We start from the raw sequence: 26547 nt of genomic DNA, 5'->3' as shown, positions 1-26547 counted from the left end.
TTTTGTGCAGAGGGGGTAATTTCAGATAAAATACAATTCTCCACCCTCTACGAAATAATTCCACTTTGTTCAGTAAGCCAGAAAGTCTTGGTTCCATGGGGACTGAATTTTAATGCAAATAAGGTCCTTAATACACAAGTAAAGAATAAAGTTACTTATTCTCTACTGTAAGAAGTGCCACATTGCCCACTATTTGGGTCCTGTGCCCAGATTGTGACCATGCATGGCAGAGGTGAGATTCCCCCAACTCCAATTTGCTACACTCTCCAAGAGAGATAATTGTGATCAGAGGTGGAACTAGGGGAGGGGGTGAGCAGGGTCACTGCCCAGGGAGTAACCTGACTGGGGGCACGGAAATCTCATTTAGTGCATATGTTGCGGCACTGCATTGATTGACCGGTCAATCTGCACTGCTGCCTGTCACAGTGACATCCTGATCGGGCACTGTGATCAGCTATAGCACTGACCCAGGTGAGATAGTTCAGCACTTTACAAGGAGGGAACAGATGTTGTGGGTGACAGATGCTGGGGGTAGGCCAAGACTGTTGGCCAGAGTAACGTGGAGACTTACTGCACTCTGCATGCCCATCCTCTCCCTGACATCAGGGGAAGGAAGTGGCCCTGGGGTGTGTGTAGGTATGCCAGATGTCAGTGTATGCATAAGTAAGTATGCCTGTGTAGTGGGAGGTGTAGGGGCGTTAAGCTGGAGGACTTAAAACAGGCACAAAAGCACATAGATACCTCTGATTATACCGCACCAAATGCTGATAATATCATGCTGTAGCTGCACTTTACAGAAGATGATGCAGATGTCATCATTGGTTGGTGGGTTCATTAAATCAATCCATCATATCATAACCACACTGTGCATATGATGTACTGAATCAGTAACACCAGGAAGACATCTCCATGTTAGGAGTAGAGTTGAAGTTAACAGAATATGTCCAGCACTGTGGTGTGTAGCCCATAAATAATAATTGTGCACATTACCAGAACAACATACTGTCAACTGCAAGATCATTTTGCTGCTTGTAGCGTATGCTCATCCTGTACAGTGTTGTAGTAGATCCGTCTCTTCAGTGTTCACTGCAACAAAAGTAAGACATTGCATTAATATTACAGACGTTTGGGGGCTGAAATCTCACTTCGCTGCGGACAATTTCCCTTTGCATAAGATTCTTGTGATTATGTCAATGATGATCAATAACTGCATCATAACACAGCCGCTCTATACAGAAGATGTACTTGCTCTCAATGGTCATGGAGGTAATACGTCACACAATGTACAGATATAGCAAGGATTATTTCTCCAACTGGTGCATTATGGCATTATGATGGGAAATGTTGTGAGATTCTGCATTATCAGCATCACTGAATCTTTTGGAAATTAAGTGATATTCTATGTTTTAATGCAATATTATGGATGATCAGCCGGTAAAATAATAATAGCTTGCTGTATCTGTAGCCATGCTCTACCCATGATGTGCTGAACCAATGACTGCAGAGAGATTCAGAGTGGTAAACATGACTGGAACGCATCTCTAAATAATGGGCAGCAAAGCAGTGCAGAATAGGAGGTGAAAGTATTTAAAATGGAAGATCCTTAGCAGCTGTGTGGAGAGTAGACAGTACAGACTGACCAAGTAAATGGTAAAAGGAGTAACTTCAACATTACTTGGCTTTGTTCTCCACATTGAAGCTTTCCTCCTCTTTAAATCACTAATACTGATGCCATGTGTAACCTGTACTGAGAGTTATATAATCTACTGGCCTAGATGAAACCATATGATGCAAACAGGATCCATCCCACTCCAGATTCATAGAATTGAACCACCTCAACCTTTCATAACAATCACATAGAACTGCAGCTGTGCGCTACTGCACATGTTCTTGTTATGAATGGTAGTAGATGTGGTCCTTGGGTCTTTACTTCATACTGTAGCCACCCTCTACTCATGATGTATTGAATCAACGAAAACTTGCATGGTTCAGATCACAGGAAGGGGTAGAGTAGAGATGAAAATATTCAATGTGAAACCCGTAGCAGCCGGATTGTGTGGAGTCAATAAAACGACAAATACTAAATGGTAAATGAGAAATATACACATTGCTTATCTGTCTCTGTGTAGTAATTTTCCTTCTCTTCAACTGTCCTTCAAATTTTCTCTTTTGCAAGAAAAGGAACACATGGCTTCAATATTCACTTCTGTTCTGCAGTCATCCCTCCTGAAATAAAAGTTAAGCATTGCATTGTTATTATGATAATACATACAATAAACCTTGCTCCAAACCATTTGATGCAAAGCAAATCCACCTCCCACCCACAGCTGTGCTCCTTCTAGAGCATGCATGTCAAACTCCAGTCCTCGAGGGTCCCAAACAGGCCAGGTTTTCAGAAGGGATATCCTGAAAACCTGGCCTGTTTGCTGCCCTCGAGGACTGGAGTTTGACATCCTTGTTCTTGAGCTTCTACCACGCAAGTCATCCATGTGAGTGACACTGTACTGCAGTCCTGGTCTGCACACAATCTACTGAATCAATGACATCACACTGTAAAGGCAATCTACAAGATGTATTAGTTGTCCACACTTCCGAAATGTTACTTTTATGTCCAAATCACTTATTCCCATGACCTGATATTTGTATTTGTTATTTATAGGATTGTCACAAAGAGTTGATGAGGTCACCAAATGATAGTATGTAGAGAGAAAGAGAGATCTCAGAACAGAGCCCTGATGTATACCCACAGACAGATCAATAGAAGACGAAGACATGTTAGCAACAGAGATGGAGAATGTGTGACAGGAAAGTTATGATGAAAACCAGGATAGAACTGTGTTACGGATACCAAGAGAGAGTTTAGAATATGAAGGAGGAGAGTGATTGAGAGCATCAAACGCAGCAGATAGATCAAGTAGGATTAGTAGGGAAAAGTGACCTTGGGAATTTGCTTTAAGCACAGTCTGTAGAACGAGCTGTACGAAAGGCAGGTTGTAAAGGATCCAGGAGGGCATGTGATTTAAGAATGTTGACATTCTAGCAATTAGGAGACAAACAGCAGGAGGGATATAGGGCGGTAGTTAGTAAGGCACATAGGGTGTAGGTTGTTTCTGAGAAAAGGGTGACCACTACAGGCTTAAAGTAAGAGGGTAAAGAGCCAGAGAATAGGGAGGAATTGAAGATGTGGGTGAGAGTGGGGACTAAGAGATGCAGTAAGGTGTGAGGGGATACGATCTAGAGGGCATGTGGTAGAGGGAGAAGAGAAGATGATTTGCTTCCAGCTCTGTAAGAGAAGAAAAAGAGTCAAATGCAGAAGGAGAATTAGGTAGGAGAGAAGGGGGAAGGGACAGAAGGAATCTCCTTGTGGGTGGCATCCACCTTGTCTCTGAAGTAGTCAAATGCTTGAGGAGAAGTGAAGGAAGGATGGCAAGTGTGAGGAGAAGGTTAGTGGAGGGAGTCAAATACAGGGAAAAAAAGACAGCGTAAATTAAATTTGAGTGTTGATGAATGTGAAAAAAAAGTAGTGTGGTTTGGCCCCAAAGAGCAGCTTTATACAGGACTGGAGACATTTTTACTGTAGAAAAATCAAATATCAATTGTGTGATTTCCTTCATAGGCATTAAGAACAGCGAGTGGAAGTGTGATGAACATGTTTGGGAATTTAGCCAAGGGTGTGGGCTAGAGGGACAAGTGTGTCAGAGCCTAGAGGGGGCATATAGATAGGAGGATAGCACTGTAAGAGTTAATAAGATTGTTAGTTTAAGCGGAAAGAGAGAGAGAGGTTAGAGTAGATGTCAGAGGAGAGTTTAATTAAGCAGAGGAAAATCAGTGGGACAGGTAAGATGGGGTGAGGGGAATGACTGATTGTGAATGATGAGAGCAGAAGAGGTCATGTACAACTAGAGCCTTGTTAGTCAGAGAACGGCCATTCCAGATGGCATAGGAGAAGGGAAGAGAAAAGTAAGGAAAGGAATGTGGATTACATTAGATAGGTTAACACTCTTAGCAGGGAGGCAGAGGCAGGGAGGCCCGATGTGTATATGAGCAGGTTCAAGATTATAAGAGATATCCCACACATCAGCAAACATAGAAGGAGACACAGAGATAGGTGTAGAGAGAGACAGAGATAGCTCTATGTAGAGAGAGAGGGACGTAGAGAGAATGAGACAGATAGGCGCAGAGAGAGGGGGCGCAGAGAGAGGAGGCGCCAAAAGAGGGGGCGCAGAGAGAGAGGGGGTGCAGAGAGAGGGGGCACAGAGAGAGGGGGCACAGAGAGAGGGGGCACAGAGAATAGGATATTAAAGAGTGCTTTTCATTGAGCAGTGCAGAAATAGCTGCAATAGAGGTCTGTACAAATGGTGCAGTGTGTAGACACATGCAAAGGTAGGGGAAGGAAAGAGGAGAACATGTGGATAAAAGCAGGAGTGTGGAAGTTAGAGAAATTTGAAAAGTTTAACAGAGGAGTGAGGAAACAGCAAGCAGAAAGAACAAGAGAGAGGTTACATTGGGATGACGTTCTGTGGTAAAGAGAAAATGCTAGGAGAGAGCTTTCAAATATTAGAGGACATGAATTGAGGGAGCAAATGTATAAATCAAAACCTGAGGGGGAGGTATAGCACGAAAGCTTGCACAGCAGATTATAGTCTTAATGTTGCGTGTACCTGTCAGGGTATTCAAGAAGTTAAATTCTCACAAGTGCAGAGTTCATGATGAAATGCTGAATCTAGTTCCCCTCCAATTTAATTTTAATATAACTTTTCCATTCTTCATTACTGCAAAAAGCAAACAAAACAAAACCACATTGCATTACTATTTTCAAAATGGATTGAATGGCATATTCAACAGTGACTGTGTGATGCCAATATTCCCCACTCACTCGTAGTGAAGCACATATTGTACTAGTGTTGAAAGTAGGCCGGTAGAGTCAGGTACGCAGTACTGATAAAACAATAAGTGCCCGTCGTAAGTACCAGCTCCGCAACAGTGCGGGCATCACATTAGTGACGTGGATGAACATATATGGATAAGCCCATATTAAGGCATCACGTGACCAGAGCCGTCACTGACTGGGTATACGTAAAGACGCAGGGAGATGCAAGGAAAGGGAGGGAGAGAGACAGGGAGAAGATGTGAAACGGAGTAAGGCACGGATGGAGGGAGTTCTTCCGAGCTTCTGCGGGCCTCTCTCTTTCACTGGTGCATGCCGGGAGCTGGTCCCAACATCCACAAAGTGTGTGTGTATTATTGGTTGTATTTTATGGGGGTAGGAGGGTAGTGTGTATATTGTGTGTGTGGGAGTATTATATTGTGTGTAGAGGTGCAGAGGAGAGTACTAGATTGTGTATCTTGTGTAAGGGTGTTGTGTATATTGTGTTTGGAGCTATAATATTATTGGGGAGATTAGTATTGAGGAGGTATTATAGTGTGTATTGTGGGGAGTATTAGTGTGTGTATTGTTTGTGGGTGACAGATGCTGGGGGTATGCAGCAATCCCTGCACTGAGGTCCGAGGCGGCTCTGCATCGCTCGCACACACTGTGGATGACCAAGCATGTGCCCATGATAATCATGGCCTTAGAGGGATGAGTGTGTCAGAGCCTAGAAGGGGCATATATATGATGGAGGAGGGAGGAGGAGGGAGGAGGAGGAGATGATAGCATTTTAAAAGTTAACAAGATAGTTAGTTTAAGCAGAAAGTGAGGAGAGGTTAGAGATAAGGGTAGATGTCAGAGGAGAGAGTTCAATTAAGCTGAGGTATCGAGTAGGACAGGGGTGAGGGGAATGAGAGGTGGTGGATGATGAGAGCAGAAGAGGTCATGTACAAATAGACCTTGTTAGTCAGAGAGCAGTCATTCCAGAGGGCACGTGAGAAGTGAAGAGTAAAGTGAGACATGGAATGTGGATTACATTAGATGGGTTAATACGCTTAGCAGGGAGGTGGAGAGAGAGAGGCAAGAGGCAGAGAGTGGTGCAGGGGTTGAGGAAGAGATGTTGCATGTACCTTATCAGAACATTAAAGAACATCAATTCACACTGGTGCAGAGTTGATGATGAATCCAGTTCACCTCCAATTCAATTTTAACAGAAATGTTTCATTCTTCATTACTGAAAAAAAAGAAAAGTAAAAAACATTTCATTACTATTTTCAAAATGGATTGAATTCCCCCAACAATGACTATGTGTTACCAATATATCCCTCTCAGTCCCACTGCAGCATATACTGTACCAGTGTGAAAGTAGGAAGGTACACAGTACCGGTAAAACAATACTGCACCGACACACTTTATTCGAGCAAATACCCGGTATGTACCTGGCAGATACCTGGAATGCGCCGCTCCTCACCTCTGGCAAGCCCCGTTGCGTTTGCCTTCCCAGCCTGGGTTCATGCCTGGCTGATGGGCGGCTGATCTGTTAAATGATAATGATTAGGATTTAATAGGCTGCAATGCTTCGCGTGTCTACCAGATGGCATAAATTCATGAATTGTAATGCAGTATATATATATATACTGTGCAGTATTGCAGCCAGCGGGAATAAAATGCTTCAATCCCTGCTTGGAAAATAACTCAATGCACTCGGGCAGAAAACAGTCACAAACCTCAATACACCCGGGTATACCCGAATTCGTGGGACTAGCCAAGCTCGAATAAAGTGTGTCGCCAGTGTACGTGCCGGTACTATGCACCATATGAATTATAAGGGGATGTAAATCTCCCAGTCTCTCTCCATATCCGCAACAGAGCGGGCTCCGGTCAGTGGCATGGATGCCCATATATGGGTATGCTCATATTTGGGCATCCCATGTCACTGACCGGAGCCGGCTCTGAGTATAGGGATATATGCGGAGACGCAGAGGTGCAAGGAAATGGGAGGAGGCACGGTGAGAAACAGGGAGAGACCACAGGAAGATAGAGGGCAACAACTTCCACAAGGTACTTGTATGGGTATAATTGTTTGTATTTTGTGCAGAGGGGGTAATTTCAGATAAAATACAATTCTCCACCCTCTACGAAACAATTCCACTTTGTTCAGTAAGCCAGAAAGTCTTGGTCCCATGTGGACTGAATTTAATGCAAATAAGGTCCTTAATACACAAGTAAAGAATAAAGTTACTTATTCTCTACTGTAAGAAGTGCCACATTGCCCACTATTTGGGTCCTGTGCCCAGATTGTGACCATGCATGGCAGAGGTGAGATTCCCCCAACTCCAATTTGCTACACTCTCCAAGAGAGATAATTGTGATCAGAGGTGGAACTAGGGGAGGGGGTGAGCAGGGTCACTGCCCAGGGAGTAACCTGACTGGGGGCACGGAAATCTCATTTAGTGCATATGTTGCGGCACTGCATTGATTGACCGGTCAATCTGCACTGCTGCCTGTCACAGTGACATCCTGATCGGGCACTGTGATCAGCTATAGCACTGACCCAGGTGAGATAGTTCAGCACTTTACAAGGAGGGAACAGATGTTGTGGTGACAGATGCTGGGGGTAGGCCAAGACTGTTGGCCAGAGTAACGTGGAGACTTACTGCACTCTGCATGCCCATCCTCTCCCTGACATCAGGGGAAGGAAGTGGCCCTGGGGTGTGTGTAGGTATGCCAGATGTCAGTGTATGCATAAGTAAGTATGCCTGTGTAGTGGGAGGTGTAGGGGCGTTAAGCTGGAGGACTTAAAACAGGCACACATCTCACTTCGCTGCGGACAATTTCCCTTTGCATAAGATTCTTGTGATTATGTCAATGATGATCAATAACTGCATCATAACACAGCCGCTCTATACAGAAGATGTACTTGCTATCAATGGTCATGGAGGTAATACGTCACACAATGTACAGATATAGCAAGGATTATTTCTTCCTCTGGTGCATTATGGCATTATGATGGGAAATGTTGTGAGATTCTGCATTATCAGCGTCACTGAATCTTTTGGAAATTAAGTGATATTCTATGTTTTAATGCAATATTATGGATGATCAGCCGGTAAAATAATAAAAGCTTTCTGTATCTGTAGCCATGCTCTACCCATGATGTGCTGAATCAATGACTGCAGAGAGATTCAGAGTGGTAAACATGACTGGAACGCATCTCTAAATAATGGGCAGCAAAGCAGTGCAGAATAGGAGGTGAAAGTATTTAAAATGGAAGACCCTTAGCAGCTGTGTGGGGAGTAGACAGTACAGACTGACCAAGTAAATGGTAAAAGGAGTAACTTCAACATTACTTGGCTTTGTTCTCCACATTGAAGCTTTCCTCCTCTTTAAATCACTAATACTGATGCCATGTGTAACCTGTACTGAGAGTTATATAATCTACTGGCCTAGATGAAACCATATGATGCAAACAGGATCCATCCCACTCCAGATTCATAGAATTGAACCACCTCAACCTTTCATAACAATCACATAGAACTGCAGCTGTGCGCTACTGCACATGTTCTTGTTATGAATGGTAGTAGATGTGGTCCTTGGGTCTTTACTTCATACTGTAGCCACCCTCTACTCATGATGTATTGAATCAACGAAAACTTGCATGGTTCAGATCACAGGAAGGGGTAGAGTAGAGATGAAAATATTCAATGTGAAACCCGTAGCAGCCGGATTGTGTGGAGTCAATAAAACGACAAATACTAAATGGTAAATGAGAAATATACACATTGCTTATCTGTCTCTGTGTAGTAATTTTCCTTCTCTTCAACTGTCCTTCAAATTTTCTCTTTTGCAAGAAAAGGAACACATGGCTTCAATATTCACTTCTGTTCTGCAGTCATCCCTCCTGAAATAAAAGTTAAGCATTGTATTGTTATTATGATAATACATACAATAAACCTTGCTCCAAACCATTTGATGCAAAGCAAATCCACCTCCCACCCACAGCTGTGCTCCTTCTAGAGCATGCATGTCAAACTCCAGTCCTCGAGGGTCCCAAACAGGCCAGGTTTTCAGTAGGGATATCCTGAAAACCTGGCCTGTTTGCTGCCCTCGAGGACTGGAGTTTGACATCCTTGTTCTTGAGCTTCTACCACGCAAGTCATCCATGTGAGTGACACTGTACTGCAGTCCTGGTCTGCACACAATCTACTGAATCAATGACATCACACTGTAAAGGCAATCTACAAGATGCATTAGTTGTCCACACTTCCGAAATGTTACTTTTATGTCCAAATCACTTATTCCCATGACCTGATATTTGTATTTGTTATTTATAGGATTGTCACAAAGAGTTGATGAGGTCACCAAATGATAGTATGTAGAGAGAAAGAGAGATCTCAGAACAGAGCCCTGATGTATACCCACAGACAGATCAATAGAAGACGAAGACATGTTAGCAACAGAGATGGAGAATGTGTGACAGGAAAGTTATGATGAAAACCAGGATAGAACTGTGTTACGGATACCAAGAGAGAGTTTAGAATATGAAGGAGGAGAGTGATTGAGAGCATCAAACGCAGCAGATAGATCAAGTAGGATTAGTAGGGAAAAGTGACCTTGGGAATTTGCTTTAAGCACAGTCTGTAGAACGAGCTGTACGAAAGGCAGGTTGTAAAGGATCCAGGAGGGCATGTGATTTAAGAATGTTGACATTCTAGCAATTAGGAGACAAACAGCAGGAGGGATATAGGGCGGTAGTTAGTAAGGCACATAGGGTGTAGGTTGTTTCTGAGAAAAGGGTGACCACTACAGCTTAAAGTAAGAGGGTAAAGAGCCAGAGAATAGGGAGGAATTGAAGATGTGGGTGAGAGTGGGGACTAAGAGATGCAGTAAGGTGTGAGGGGATACGATCTAGAGGGCATGTGGTAGAGGGAGAAGAGAAGATGATTAGCTTCCAGCTCTGTAAGAGAAGAAAAGGAGTCAAATGCAGAAGGAGAATTAGGTAGAAGGAGAGAAGGGGGAAGGGACAGAAGGAATCTCCTTGTGGGTGGCATCCACCTTGCCTCTGAAGTAGTCAAATGCTTGAGGAGAAGTGAAGGAAGGATGGCAAGTGTGAGAAGAAGGTTAGTGGAGGGAGTCAAATACAGGGGAAAAAAGACAGCGTAAATTAAATTTGTGTGTTGATGAATGTGGAAAAAAAAGTAGTGTGGTTTGGCCCCAGAGAGCAGCTTTATACAGGACTGGAGACATTTTTACTGTAGAAAAATCAAACATCAAGTGTGAGATTTCCTTCATAGGCATTAAGAACAGTGAGTGGAAGTGTGATGAACATGTTTGGGAATTTAGCCAAGGGTGTGGGTTAGAGGGACGAGTGTGTCAGAGCTTGAAGGGGCATATAGAGGATAGCATTGTAAGAGTTAATAAGATTGTCAGTTTAAGCAGAAAGAGAGAGAGAGAGCAGAGAGGTTAGAGTAGATGTCAGAGGAGAGTTTAATTAAGCAGAGGAAAATCAGTGGGACAGGTAAGATGGGGTGAGGGGAATGACTGATTGTGAATGATGAGAGCAGAAGAGGTCATGTACAACTAGAGCCTTGTTAGTCAGAGAACGGACATTCCAGAGGGCATAGGAGAAGGGAAGAGAAAAGTAAGGAAAGGAATGTGGATTACATTAGATAGGTTAACACTCTTAGCAGGGAGGCAGAGGCAGGGAGACCCGATGTGTATATGAGCAGGTTCAAGATTATAAGATATATCCCACACATCAGCAAACATAGAAGGAGACACAGAGATAGGTGTAGAGAGAGACAGAGATAGCTCTATGTAGAGAGAGAGGGACGTAGAGAGAATGAGACAGATAGGCGCAGAGAGAGAGGGGGCGCAGAGAGAGAGGGGGCGCAGAGAGAGAGGGGGTGCAGAGAGAGAGGGGGCGCAGAGAGAGAGGGGGCGCAGAGAGAGAGGGGGCGCAGAGAGAGAGGGGGCGCAGAGAGAGAGGGGGCGCAGAGAGAGAGGGGGCGCAGAGAGAGAGGGGGCGCAGAGAGAGAGGGGGCGCAGAGAGAGAGGGGGCGCAGAGAATAGGATGTACATGAGTGCTTTTCATTGAGCAGTGCAGAAATAGCTGCAATAGAGGTCTGTACAAATGGTGCAGTGTGTAGACACATGCAAAGGTAGGGGAAGGAAAGAGGAGAACATGTGGATAAAAGCAGGAGTGTGGAAGTTAGAGAAATTAGAAAAGTTTAACAGAGGAGTGAGGAAACAGCAAGCAGAGAGAACAAGAGAGAGGTTACATTGGGATGACGTTCTGTGGTAGAGAGAAAATGCTAGGAGAGAGCTTTCAAATATTAGAGGACATGACTTGAGGGAGCAAATGTATAAATCAAAACCTGAGGGGGAGGTATAGCACGAAAGCTTGCACAGCAGATTATAGTCTTAAAGTTGCGTGTACCTGTCAGGGCATTCAAGAAGGTAAATTCTCACAAGTGCAGAGTTCATGATGAAATGCTGAATCCAGTTCCCCTCCAATTTAATTTTAATATAACTTATCCATTCTTCATTACTGCAAAAAGCAAACAAAACAAAACCACATTGCATTACTATTTTCAAAATGGATTGAATGGCATATTCAACAGTGACTGTGTGATGCCAATATTCCCCACTCACTCGTAGTGAAGCACATATTGTACTAGTGTTGAAAGTAGGCCGGTAGAGTCAGGTACGCAGTACTGATAAAACAATAAGTGCGCGTCGTAAGTACCAGCTCCGCAACAGTGCGGGCATCACATTAGTGATGTGGATGAACATATATGGATAAGCCCATATTAAGGCATCACGTGACCAGAGCCGTCACTGACTGGGTATACGTAAAGACGCAGGGAGATGCAAGGAAAGGGAGGGAGAGAGACAGGGAGAAGATGGGAAACGGAGGGAGGCACGGATGGAGAGAGGGAGTTCTTCCGAGCTTCTGCTGGCCTCTCTCTTTCACTGGTGCATGCCGGGAGCTGGTCCCAACATCCACAAAGTGTGTGTGTATTATTGGTTGTATTTTATGGGGGTAGGAGGGTAGTGTGTATATTGTGTGTGTGGGAGTATTATATTGTGTGTAGAGGTGCAGAGGAGAGTACTAGATTGTGTATCTTGTGTAAGGGTGTTGTGTATATTGTGTTTGGAGCTATAATATTATTGGGGAGATTAGTATTGAGGAGGTATTATAGTGTGTATTGTGGGGAGTATTAGTGTGTGTATTGTTTGTGGGTGACAGATGCTAGGGTATGCAGCAATCCCTGCACTGAGGTCCGAGGCGGCTCTGCATCGCTCGCATGCACTGTGGATGACCAAGCATGTGCCCATGATAATCATGGCCTTTTGAGGGATGAGTGTGTCAGAGCCTAGAAGGGGCATATAAATATATAATGGAGGAGGGAGGAGGGAGGAGGAGGAGATGATAGCATTGTAAAAGTTAACAAGATAGTTAGTTTAAGCAGAAAGTGAGGAGAGGTTAGAGATAAGGGTAGATGTCAGAGGAGAGAGTTCAATTAAGCTGAGGTATCGAGTAGGACAGGGGTGAGGGGAATGAGAAGTGGTGGATGATGAGAGCAGAAGAGGTCATGTACAAATAGACCTTGTTAGTCAGAGAGCAGACATTCCAGAGGGCACGTGAGAAGTGAAGAGTAAAGTGAGACATGGAATGTGGATTACATTAGATGGGTTAATACGCTTAGCAGGGAGGTGGAGAGAGAGAGGCAAGAGGCAGAGAGTGGTGTAGGGGTTGAGGAAGAGATATTGCATGTACCTTATCAGAACATTAAAGAACATCAATTCACACTGGTGCAGAGTTGATGATGAATCCAGTTCACCTCCAATTCAATTTTAACAGAAATGTTTCATTCTTCATTACTGAAAAAAAAGAAAAGTAAAAAACATTTCATTACTATTTTCAAAATGGATTGAATTCCCCCAACAATAACTATGTGTTACCAATATATCCCTCTCAGTCCCACTGCAGCACATACTGTACCAGTGTGAAAGTAGGAAGGTACACAGTAACGGTAAAACAATACGTGCCGGTACTATGCACCATCTGAATTATAAGGGGATGTAAATCTCCCAGTCTCTCTCCATATCCGCAACAGAGTGGGCTCCGGTCAGTGGCATGGATGCCCATGTATGGATATGCTCATATTTGGGCATCCCATGTCACTGACCGGAGCCGGCTCTGAGTATAGGGATATATGCGGAGACGCAGAGGTGCAAGGAAATGGGAGGAGGCACGGTGAGAAACAGGGAGAGACCACAGGAAGATAGAGGGCAACAACTTCCACAAGGTACGTGTATGTGTATAATTGTTTGTATTTTGTGCAGAGGGGGTAATTTCAGATAAAATACAATTCTCCACCCTCTACGAAATAATTCCACTTTGTTCAGTAAGCCAGAAAGTCTTGGTTCCATGGGGACTGAATTTTAATGCAAATAAGGTCCTTAATACACAAGTAAAGAATATAGTTACTTATTCTCTACTGTAAGAAGTGCCACATTGCCCACTATTTGGGTCCTGTGCCCAGATTGTGACCATGCATGGCAGAGGTGAGATTCCCCCAACACCAATTTGCTACACTCTCCAAGAGAGATAATTGTGGTCAGAGGTGGAACTAGGGGAGGGGGTGAGCAGGGTCACTGCCCAGGGAGTAACCTGACAGGGGGCACGGAAATCTCATTTAGTGCATATGGTGCGGCACTGCATTGATTGACCGGTCAATCTGCACTGCTGCCTGTCACAGTGACATCATGATCGGGCACTGTGATCAGCTATAGCACTGACCCAGGTGAGATAGTTCAGCACTTTACAAGGAGGGAACAGATGTTGTGGGTGACAGATGCTGGGGGTAGGCCAAGACTGTTGGCCAGAGTAACGTGGAGACTTACTGCACTCTGCATGCCCATCCTCTCCCTGACATCAGGGGAAGGAAGTGGCCCTGGGGTGTGTAGGTATGCCAGATGTCAGTGTATGCATAAGTAAGTATGCCTGTGTAGTGGGAGGTGTAGGGGCGTTAAGCTGGAGGACTTAAAACAGGCACACATCTCACTTCGCTGCGGACAATTTCCCTTTGCATAAGATTCTTGTGATTATGTCAATGATGATCAATAACTGCATCATAACACAGCCGCTCTATACAGAAGATGTACTTGCTATCAATGGTCATGGAGGTAATACGTCACACAATGTACAGATATAGCAAGGATTATTTCTTCCTCTGGTGCATTATGGCATTATGATGGGAAATGTTGTGAGATTCTGCATTATCAGCATCACTGAATCTTTTGGAAATTAAGTGATATTCTATGTTTTAATGCAATATTATGGATGATCAGCCGGTAAAATAATAATAGCTTGCTGTATCTGTAGCCATGCTCTACCCATGATGTGCTGAATCAATGACTGCAGAGAGATTCAGAGTGGTAAACATGACTGGAACGCATCTCTAAATAATGGGCAGCAAAGCAGTGCAGAATAGGAGGTGAAAGTATTTAAAATGGAAGACCCTTAGCAGCTGTGTGGGGAGTAGACAGTACAGACTGACCAAGTAAATGGTAAAAGGAGTAACTTCAACATTACTTGGCTTTGTTCTCCACATTGAAGCTTTCCTCCTCTTTACATCACTAATACTGATGCCATGTGTAACCTGTACTGAGAGTTATATAATCTACTGGCCTAGATGAAACCATGTGATGCAAACAGGATCCATCCCACTCCAGATTCATAGAATTGAACCACCTCAACCTTTCATAACAATCACATAGAACTGCAGCTGTGCGCTACTGCACATGTTCTTGTTATGAATGGTAGTAGATGTGGTCCTTGGGTCTTTACTTCATACTGTAGCCACACTCTACTCATGATGTATTGAATCAATGAAAACTTGCATGGTTCAGATCACAGGAAGGGGTAGAGTAGAGATGAAAATGTTCAATGTGAAACCCGTAGCAGCCGGATTGTGTGGAGTCAATAAAACGACAAATACTAAATGGTAAATGAGAAATATACACATTGCTTATCTGTCTCTGTGTAGTAATTTTCATTCTGTTCAACTGTCCTTCAAATTTTCTCTTTTGCAAGAAAAGGAACACATGGCTTCAATATTCACTTCTGTTCTGCAGTCATCCCTCCTGAAATAAAAGTTAAGCATTGCATTGTTATTATGATAATACATACAATAAACCTTGCTCCAAACCATTTGATGCAAAGCAAATCCACCTCCCACCCACAGCTGTGCTCCGTCTAGAGCATGCATGTCAAACTCCAGTCCTCGAGGGTCCCAAACAGGCCAGGTTTTCAGTAGGGATATCCTGAAAACCTGGCCTGTTTGCTGCCCTCGAGGACTGGAGTTTGACATCCTTGTTCTTGAGCTTCTACCACGCAAGTCATCCATGTGAGTGACACTGTACTGCAGTCCTGGTCTGCACACAATCTACTGAATCAATGACATCACACTGTAAAGGCAATCTACAAGATGTATTAGTTGTCCACACTTCCGAAATGTTACTTTTATGTCCAAATCACTTATTCCCATGACCTGATATTTGTATTTGTTATTTATAGGATTTTCACATGTATTACTACTGTGAAACGCTATATACATTAATAGTGCTATATAAATAAATACATACACATTTATATATAATAATAATATCAGCATGTTCTTTTAAAGCGCTGCTAGTTTTACGTAGCGCTATACAGAGACATTTTGCAGACACAAGTCCCTGCCCCATAGAGCTTACAATCTATGACATTGGTGCCTGAGGCACAGAGGATATGAAGTGACTTGCCCAAGGTCACACACACACATAAATATATACACACACACACACACACATATATATGAAAACTAACACAGAAAAAAAGAATCCCCTGAATAGCACTCTAACATACACAAATTGTATCAATAAAGGTTTATTAATCACATACACATAAATGGTTAAAATGAGGAGCAGTGGTGACCTACAAAGCTGTTATAAACTGAACCTTAAGGTGTGGGGAAAAATGCTACACTGCAGTAATAAGTACAAAGTGTGTAAATAAAGTGTAGAGGCAAGAAATATATGGAAATGAGAACACTCAGACCGGCTGGTCAAGTACTACCTAAGTTGAAGCCCCCTGTGTGAAGTGCTTGTATGAAACTAGTGTATAACTAACAAGCAAGGAAATGAATAAGTTAATTATATAAGTTAGTAATATGATCCAAGCCTATAGATATGAAACACACAGATGAGCAAAAAATTGGCAGATATAACTAACAAGCCAAAATAGGTAGCAAAAGTACTTAGACCAGTCCTGAGTGTACAGCAAAGTGTCCAGCAGAGTGATAGCTGAGATCACCACCACATCCTAGATGAGACAGACAAGCCCTGACTTGCTTGTTTCACCAAATGCTTTGTCCGGGGGCTTAACATATAGACAGTTGATAGATGTATTTGAAGTTGCATATTCTGTGCCGTGGATTAATCAGTGTACTGAAAGCAACTGAAGATGGTACAGTAGCTGTGATAGGTTGGCCTCATAGCTCCTCCTTCAATGGAGGAATCGGCTCACAGAGCACTTAACTCCCTAAATGCCCAAAGAAAAAAGTAAGCATGCAGTACTTAAAGTGAAAGTAAAATGAGAAATGAAATAAACACACACATTGAAAAATCACTCACCCGACTGAGAGCGCCTTCTACAGAGCGCTGTACCACTGCTCAGCTAGCAGCTAAAACTGTCTCATTTTCCCACCATTGAAGTTTACACATGTCCACGCCCCACTCTAACAAGACGCTGTGTACGGAAGCTCGCAGGAGACAAACTAGTGAGAGAATGTGTAGCTGCTAGCCACACTCCACGAGGTGCATTGTGGGAAATGTAGTTCTTTGCCTGCTAGCTTCTCTGACTGGTTACTGATCACATGATGTCACTAGGGGCGGGATTAGTGTGTTGCAATGTAACGGCCCGGCTGTATGATTGTCACAGAAGGGGGGAGCCTGAGAATGTCACGGATTTAATTACACATGTAATGATGTAATAACACAGCCATGAACTAAGCCAGTATACATATGGTCGTGTGATATTTATAATGCATTTATTAACATTATTGTGTGGATTTGGGCTGAATTAAACTTGTATGGGATTGTCACTTTAATATCACAGTACCACTACTGTTTAACACTTATAATGACCTCCTGATTACAGATTATTAGGGACAGACTTAAAAAGGCCTGTGTAAATATTTATTATAGAGTGGCCTCTTTACTTTATAATATCAGGGAGTATCAGACAGGCCTGTGTTTATTTTTAATATACATTAGGGTGACCTGACTCCAGATTATTGGCCTTTCCCTCTGACAAATGCATATTTTCCTATACTGTGTTAATTTTGTTAGAACAAAATAAATATTCATGCGCTAAATGACAGTACCAGTGTGAGTCCCAATAAGAAGTAGTGAGGTAAAAAACCATGGTACCAGCAACATATGTAACTGATGGGGAGGGTGCTAAAATATATGGAGTGTGGCGTCCTGATTGCTAAATGAGGTGTATTATATCATAAGTGCATATAACAATATCCCTCATAGCAATCTATTAAGAACCAACAAGAACTAGGTAGCACAATAATCAGTGCTGCAGTTATAGCCTAATAATAAGTATATATATATATATATATATATATATACTGCTGCGGCCAAGTTTATTCGAGCATTTGCCCGTTCTTGGCCGCAGCAGTAGCCTGGCGCGCGCCCGAGAGTGACGGGCGCGCGCCGAAGCAGCGGAAGAGCGCCCTCCGATCGGGGCGCTCTCCCTACCGCTGCCGGGTCCGCCGGGTCCCCCGGAACCCCCTGCCGCTGTCCCGCGATCGCGGGACACCAGGGCTCCCTCGGGGAGCCCCTGGACGCGCGTGCAGGGGGCGCACGCTCCCGAAGACGCGTGACCGCGCGTCTATGACGCGCGGCACGCCGAGGGGCGGCCACTAGCAAGCCGGGAAATCTCCCGGCTTGCGGTACCGGCCACACTCGAATAAAGTGTGTCGGTACTATATATATATATATATATATATATATATATATATATATATATATGTAACCCATATTCCATATCGCAGATAGGGTGCATGTGAGGGGAGCTATATGTATTACCCAGTGTGGTGCTTTACCTGTGAGGCTCACAGGAGGCCTGAGCCTCCGCCAATGAGAGCCTGGGGTGTATCCTCCTGAACAATACTATATGGTGCAGCGCCTCCACCTGTGATGGCTCCAAGCAGAGCGGGAGTTGTTCCTCACAGGACAATAATATAATATCACGCACACAGCATATAAAAGAACAGTGACTTTTCTAACAGTAACATAACTATGCATGTCATACATTAAGTGTCTCTCTTCTAGGAGACACAGTAACTCACGTGTCTCGCAGGATGCAACCCCTCACCGTGTACCCACACCATGTCCAACTCCCCACACCACAACCCCACCCCCAAAGTAAGGTATGTGTGTGTGTGACTGCACAGCCACTATGTACTGATTTATAGTTGGTGCACTTATGGATGTTACCTGCCGAGCGCTCCAGCGCTAGGACCTGCAAACAGACTTCGCAAAGGATCCGACGGTGAAGATACGTCAGGGTTACCTTCCAGGGCGATCCCACCCGGTTGGTTGCTGCTGTGCTTGAAGAGGTCTGATCCTAAACCTCTGTAATGGTGCTGCGACAGTCTCTGCTTCCTTCACTTCTCTCTCTCTCTAAAGTGACAGGTTCCTGTACTAGGGCCTGTCCCTGTGACCACCCACCCTCACTAGTGGGAAGTCAGGGCCTCAACTCTAGCCTGGGGATTTCTGGCCTAGGGCAGAATCTCGCAGCTCTCTGCCCACCTTCTTTCCCCCTTTGTCCCCTAAGTCTCACTCACTCACGTGCTTCCCAGTCTGCTTCCTGACTGCACAAAACAATGTATCAAATTCCCTGCTGCAGAGAATCTGCAAGTCTCAGTGGCTGGTTGGTTGCAGGTGACAGGGAACATAGGGCATTCACCAGAGGCTGCTGGGGGATGTAGTCCACTCAGAACCTCTTTCCTATGGGGACTGTGTGCGCGGTCTCTACTGCACCTGTGCAAAGCTGTAGTGGCCACCGCTACACATAACTGCACCTGCGCAACCTACCAGATCTCCTGTACACTTGTAATGGCCACCACTACCCTTGCCAACCTCTGCGTATTGCGCGAACCTCGCACCAAACACAACATGGCCGCTGTGGCTATCTGCGCATGCTCGAGCATCAGGGCCCCCGACGGCGCCGGCACAGATAGCGGCGCCAACTGGGAAAAGTCGCCATCCCCTTCCCCCACTGCCACAGGGGTAAGGCAAGGGGCAAAGGAACATCAGGGAAGCCGGGAGTGGCCCCCTTACATATATATATATATATATATATATATATATATATATATATATATATATATATATATATATATATATTGTGGTTGACAAATCACCCAAAAATCTACTCGCTGAACAAAAAAATCTACTCATCACCTAGCCCCGCCCCAGGCCCGCTTTAAAAAAAATTGAATAAATTCCTAGTAAGAACAACATTCGTTTTTGACATGTTTATTTATTGTATTACATTATACTACAATTAGTCCTTGTTAAGAGTGTGTGTGTGACACAGAGAGAGTGTGCGTGTGTGTGTGACACAGAGAGTGTGTGAGACACAGAGAGTGTGTGAGACACAGAGAGTGTGTGAGATAGGGTGAGGCAGAGGGTGACAGGGTGAGGCAGAGGGTGACAGGGTGAGGCAGAGGGTGACAGGGTGAGACAGAGAATGACAGGGTGATACCGAGAGATACAGAGGTTGACAGGGAGAAAATGGGTGACATGGTGTGACACAGGGTGACAGGGTGAGACAGAGGGTGACAGGGTGAGACAGAGGGTGACAGGGGGAAACAGAGGGTGACAGAAAGTGAGACAGAGGGTGACAGAAAGTGAGACAGAGGGCGACAGAAAGTGAGACAGAGGGAAACAGGGTGGGTGACACACACACACACACACACACACACACACACACACACACACACACACACTCTCCCTCTTACACACACACTCTCTCTCTCCCTCTCACACACACACACACACACAGACAGACATCAAACCCCTCCCCTCTGCGAGAGCGAGGGTCCGCCCTCACAAATTCCTCTATGCCTCTTATCAGCGGTGCAGACAGGAGATGAAATACAGCAGTGACCGCACGACCCTTCTTTTGGCGATGTTACATATATATACTGATAATAGTAAAAAGCAGAACAAATAATATAAAAAGGCAATTGCTTGCTTGGGAAGTAGCTTCTGCTGGGCCCAATTTGAGGAATCCCTTGTCAGTAGGGCCGCCAGCAGAAATCTTGGGGCCCAGGACAAATGCAAGGATCAGGCCCCCCTCCCTACCCCATAGCACACCTACCATGACATTTTTTTTAGGGCACAACTTTTACTCAAATGGTAGTGTTGCAAGGCCTATTTCACACCTCGCAAACCCCCCCATTTTACACTTTTTTATATTTTTATATATATATAAAAAGAGAGAGAGAGAGAGAGAGAGAGACAATCAAGTGGTTTCTTCTTCTCTTAGCCAAAGACGTACTACTCTATGTTCCTTTTCTCATTCTCCTATTTTTGTACCTTGGTATAATTGTATATACATACTTCACAGCATATGTTCCACCAAAGTAACTACGTCAGCGATGACAGCGACCAACAGTGGCACTACTGTGTTTAGGGTTCTACAGTGCACAGCCACCCTACACTACCCATCTGGTATTTCCACAGCCCAGATAGTTGAACAAACTGGCTGCGGTCCATATTATCTCTGACTCCAGCAATGCTTGGACAGTTTCCCCTATCTCTTTCTGCTCAATTTATTGGATACATAGCTTTGGATATATTTCAGCATTCTATGACACTCAGGATAGCGCTCATGATGTCATCAACAACCAGGGGACTCCCAATAGTTGCTATTATGTGATCAATTTTTACTGCACGCAGTCCTGAGTATACTATCAGCTTTGCCACAGTTGAGAGTCTGGCACATTTCTCTGCTGTACAAATGTGTCAGAGAACACATCCAGGCATTCAGTATACATCCCAGTTAGGCAGCGCTTATAGTAAGTGCGACGCGACGGGAGTAACGCTGGCGACTCAAAATTTGGAGCTGGGGAAATCAGATTTTTCAGAGGCTGTCGCCACATGTGACAGCCTCTGAACCAATCAATGCCCATGTCGCCAGCGACATCCCCGAAAGTTAAATTATAACTTTCGCAGGTGACGTCACCCGTCACTTCGCCAGTCGCGTTGCTGGCACTATAAGCATGACCTAGGGGAGGGCACAGTTCCAGTCCTCGAGAGCCGCAAACAGGCCAGGTTTTCAGGATACCCTAACCCTAACTTCTTTCACTGCAGCCATTGTAATCAGACACTGCTAATGGAGGGTATGATACATTCTCTACCACTGAAAGAATATACATCTCAGTGGTAGACGGCTGATAAGAAGCTGTTTCAGTCTGGTTCTGCCAATTCGATCGGTTTAAAAAATCCTCCATTTTCAGGTCTATGTATGTTGATCTGATTTCTTAGGCTTTCAAGACGTTATAGCAGTCCTGTTTTTAGTGCTCATTCTCTCCCCCTTTATCTCTCAACTTTTCTCTCTCCCTTTATCACTCACTCCCCCTTTATCTCCTTCTATATGACCCTTGCCTCACTTCCCCTGACTCAAACTAATCAATCTTTAATCACCTCTCTCTACCTCTTCTCCCTCTCCCACTCCCTTCTCGCTCCCTTCTCTCTCACTCTCCCTTCTCTCCATTTTTTCACTCGGACTCCCACTGGTATTAGTATCTCAGATTTATTTTGATTTTTGGTGTGCAACATTTTTCCACATTACATAGCACTTGTGAGCAAGACATCCAGTCCAGCCACGGCTGATGGGACACTGTTCTTTCACTGATCGCTATATCTGAGCTATTGGGAAACAATTTTAAACACTATTACATTCTCTGCTCTTTCTCTCAGCTGCTATCTCGGTCATTGTGCCCAGCATATGGCGTCATCAGGCATATTAATGCTTCCAACATCCCAGGAGAAAATGGTTATATTGTTTTGAACAAGGGGCCTATTTCTGATGACTTATTCCTGCATTAGTAATATGTGTCATATATCTTGGCTCAATCAGAGGCTTGGTTGAAAACTGAGCCCCTGATGGAACCACATGTGCTTAAGGTGGGATATCCTGAAAACCTGACCTGTTGGACAGGCTTGAGTACTGGAGTTGAGAACCCCTGTTCAAACATTTATCTTCCTACCAGTACATAGGTAATTTCAAGAAATTAAACAAAAAAAGGTAGAAAAACTTTAAACAGCAAAATAACCATACAGTAACTTGTAAACCTTGAGAAATGCATCTTAATAGGGTCATGTCACACTGAAAATATAGTATTCCCAGGTTTAACCCTTGCATTCATCAGCCAGATATGTTGAGTCTTTAAGTTGCATTCATTGTTTTGAAATAGACTTGGTATTTTATGTCTCTTTTTTCCTGTACACCGTAAAGGATTTTGCGGCCTAGTCTAGAAACTCTGAAGTGAGACAAATCACTTCGAAAGAGCACTCTAGATGCGAATTGGCATGGTTTGCTATGCTGCAAGCCCTTCTCGCATGTCCAATCTGTATCTAAAAAGGCTTTGTACGAAGCTGTTTCAGTCTGGTTCTGCCAATTCGATCGGTTTTAAAAAATCCTTCATTTTCAGTGTATGTTGATCTGATTTCTTAGGCTTTAAAAACATTAAAGCAGTCCTGTTTTAAGAGCTCATTCTCTCCCCCTTTCTCTCTCCCTTTATCACTCACTCCCCCTTTATCTCTCTCGATATGACCCTTGCCTTACTTCCCCGACTAAAACTGCCCCCTCTTTAAACACCACTCTTTACCTCTGCTCTCTCCCTCTCCCTTCTCTCTCCCTCTCCCTTCTCTCTCATTTTCCCTTCTATCTCACATTCCCTTCTCTCTCACTTTCCCTTCTCTCCATTTTTTCACCCTGACTCCCACTCTATTTCTTTCACTCAACCCGTCTCTTGCTCTCACACATACTCCCAAAGAGTAACCCTAGAAAATACAAGAGATATCTAGAAATCTAATTGCAAGGTAATAAGTCACATTAAGTGAAATGCACAATGGAATAGTCCCCCCCTTTTTTAAAAAAAACGGTAGATTCCTTACATTTTAGCTATTTGCACTTCTATATTTGTAACACTGGTAATTGCTATAATAACACTGTTACTTTTTTTTAGTTTGTACATGCACACACACACAATTAAATGACCTACTGTATCTCAGTACCTCAGATAGACACAGACACACACACACGCCTATGCAGTAAGCGTTCATAAGCCACTTATCAAGCACTTAATGCCTACTGCTATTCAGTAAGCAGTGATAGTGGCTGATAAGGCGGGAAGGTTGGAAGAGATCACGTGCCACTACATGGGTATTCTGAAGTATACACAGCGTGAAGTGTTCGAATAAAGGCCGCTGCTGCTGCAGCTGTACATTCATATGTGCAATAATGAAAGAAAAATCAATGGCGTCTATCCTCATACAATGAGTTTTGGATTCAAATAAGGCATTTCATAGCACAAGGAGAAAAACATATTAGTTAGTAATTTTGCATTTAAAATGGGAAATGCTCAATAATATAATAATATAATTTATAATAATATAATATAGGTCCCTGCCCCATGGAGCTTACAATCTATGTTTTTGGTGCCTGAGGCACAGGGAGATAAAGTGACTTGCCCAAGGTCACAAGGATCTGACACCAGGAATTGAACCAGGCCCCAGGCTTCAAACTCTCAGTGCCACTCAGTGTCTTTTACTCACTGAGCCACTCCCTCTCCACAAGAGTGCAAGAGTGCAAGAGTGCAAGAGTGCAAGAGTGCAAGAAAGCAAGAAAGCAAGAAAGAAAGAAAGCAACTGTCTATACTTCCTAATGTGTGGATTCAGAACCACAAACATGAAAAAATATATAATTAAGCAATAATTAAGAGCGGAGAGAAAAATACTAAAATAATTCAGTCAATTCATAGTGAATTAAAAGAAATTAGAGAATTAGTACATGTAAAATATTTTTATTTGTTAAGAATAGATTGATTTAAGATGACACACACACATACACACACACACACACACACACACACAATTAAATGACATATCCCTGGACCTCAGACACACACACTGACATTACAATAAGCAGAATAGATACATTTAGTTTTTGTTACAATTTGTCTCACTCCCAGTTGTAAGACATCAATCATTGTAAACTCTTGAACTCCAGGATGAGTTTGCAGCAAAGCTTCATGGGCACTGTAGTTTTTTTGTCTCTGCTACAAATTCTCTAATTGGTCACTGATCATGTGATGTCAGATGGGCCTGGGCTTCAATTCAAAGTGTTTAACCGAGTGGTGTGTGTCTCAAATACAGTAAGTTGCTTTATTTTTTTTATCTCTGGGAATCTTCTGTGATTAAAGAGGGTCTGTTACTGAAAAAGCACAAAGCTGCTGATTACTTTCTGTTTAATAGAGAAATATTCATAAGGTATCAGTGTTTATTTGAGATGTGTCTGTACCTGAAAGGCTCAACCACCCCTGTTTGTGGGGCTCTTGTGTATGAAATAGCCCAGAGCAACTACCCCTAGAGATAATATACACACATACACACCCACATACTGTAATGTGTGTGTGTGTGTGTGTTTGTGTGTGTGTGTGTGTGTGTGTGTGTATATATATCCACTTTTTATTGTCTCTATAAGAGTTCTGATAAAGATTGTAAATACTGTAAATGTTTATCAGTTGATCAAAAAAGATTTGATCAGAAGAGTTGCCCTGTAAATTATCTATTCAGAGCAGCAATACCAGTATATATGTTAGACAGTGATTGTGGTTTGAATGGTGAATTTTGCAAGTATCTATCTGCGAGTTAATAACATACAAAACATTTACAGACCTGCTGTTATTACTCTGTGAGTTATGATATGATCTCAAACTGTGATTTTTGCCAACATTTGTTTGCTAGCTAGCCACATACAAATCAATTACAGACCTGCTGTTATTACTCAGAGTCATGATATGATGATATATGGCAAGAGATCCAAATAATCCTCATCCTATTTACATATCAGCCACAAAAAGGGATTTTTAATAATGTATATGTGTTTTTAATTATCTATGTAGAATTAATAAAATGTTATTATTTTCTGATATCCGCAGTGATTCTGGCCAACCTGACAGATCTGCAGTAATATACTGCAAGACCAATTTGTTTGCTAGCTAGCCACATGCAAATCAATTACAGACCTGCTGTTATTACTCTGAGAGTCATGATATGATGATATATGGCAATAGATTCAAATAATCCTCATCCTATTTACATATCAGCCACAAAAAGGGATTTTTAATAATGTATATGTGTTTTTAATTATCTATGTAGAATTAATAAAATTTTATTATTTTCTGATATCCGCAGTGATTCTGGCCAACCTGACAGATCTGCAGTAATATACTGCAAGACCAATTGTTGTCTACCTTTACCATACGAATGACAATAGAGTGCTGTATATAAGGGGAACTCTTCTGATCAAATCTTTTTTGATCAACTCTGATAAACATTATATCTATACCCCTTGAGCACCTGTCGTTTGATCCTATATACCTATTCATAACGGTGATTGCGGTCACATTCACGTACTTTAAATACTGTACATGTTAATTTTTCTTTGGTTTGAAATATGGTATTCATTGGTTTATCATCAACCAGCCCTGTTTGTGGGTGGCTCTTTGCATAGTTCTGTGTATTCTCTGTGTTTTTTCTGTTAAGTTTGCTGAGTAACCTTGTGATATAAAGAGATGGCAGCCTTAGTTTGTTATGCCTCTTTTTTTCCCTGTAAACCTCAATGGCTTTTGCGGCCTATCCTAGCCACTCTGAAGTGAGACAAACCGCTTCTAAAGAGTACTCTAGATGCAAATGTAAATAAAAAGTATAATAGAATTTGAACACATGGCTGCTCAACTCAAGTCCTTAAGCCACGAAACATGTCTGAATTTCAGGATTTTCCAGCTTCAGCACAAGTGCTCAAACAGAGGCTTGTTTGAAGACAGAGACCCTGATTGAGCCACCTGTGCTGAAGCAGGGACTGATTAAAGCATCTGTGTTGAAGCTTGGATATCCTGAACACCTGACCTCCCTTCTCTCTCTCCCTTTCCCTTCTCTCTCTTTCCATTCTCAACCTCTCCCTCTCCCTTCTCTCTCTCTCTCCCTCTCCCTTATAACTCCCTCGTCATTCCCTCTCCCTCTCCCTTCTCTCTCTCAACCATTCCTTTCTCTCTCACCCTCTTCCTTCTCTCTGTCTCTCCCTCTCTCTTCTCTCTCTCGCCCTTCTCTCTCCTCTCTCCCTCTCCCTTCTCTCTCCCTCTCCCTTCTCTCTCCCTTTTCCTTGTCACTCCCTCATCACTCTCTCTCTCTCCCTTCTCTCTCTCTCTCTCTCTCTCTCTCTCTCTCTCTCTCTCCTCTCTCTCTCTCTCTCTCTCTCTCTCTCTCTCTCTCTCTCTCTCTCTCTCTCTCTCCCTTCTCCATCTTCCTTCTTC

General features: G+C 43.3%; 2 long non-coding RNA genes across 4 annotated transcripts in view; both read right to left on the bottom strand.

Annotated features, from left to right (window-relative positions):
- LOC142475850 (uncharacterized) overlaps positions 1–6104 on the bottom strand; it is a 34219-nt gene extending 28115 nt beyond the window's left edge. For all 3 annotated transcript variants that reach the window (XR_012791193.1, XR_012791191.1, XR_012791192.1), the window contains exons 1-4: positions 6001–6104; positions 4662–4772; positions 2107–2226; positions 991–1086 (exon numbers count right to left, since the gene is read on the bottom strand). This is a non-coding gene — a long non-coding RNA (uncharacterized LOC142475850). The remainder of the gene's footprint in view (positions 1–990; positions 1087–2106; positions 2227–4661; positions 4773–6000) is intronic.
- Positions 6105–7312: 1208 nt separating this feature from the next.
- LOC142475847 (uncharacterized) lies at positions 7313–17103 on the bottom strand. The gene is made up of 6 exons (XR_012791190.1): positions 16556–17103; positions 16180–16463; positions 14906–15025; positions 12654–12757; positions 11310–11420; positions 7313–8771 (listed from the first exon to the last, which is right to left on the bottom strand). It is a non-coding gene; the product is annotated as an uncharacterized LOC142475847 (long non-coding RNA).
- Between the last annotated feature and the right edge of the window lie 9444 nt (positions 17104–26547).

This window comes from Ascaphus truei, unplaced genomic scaffold (genome assembly GCF_040206685.1).
Source record: "Ascaphus truei isolate aAscTru1 unplaced genomic scaffold, aAscTru1.hap1 HAP1_SCAFFOLD_1418, whole genome shotgun sequence".
Taxonomy (NCBI): Eukaryota; Metazoa; Chordata; class Amphibia; order Anura; family Ascaphidae; genus Ascaphus; species Ascaphus truei.
The sequence above is the reverse complement of the archived record's forward strand: the minus strand, read 5'-3'. Positions and strand labels throughout refer to the sequence as shown.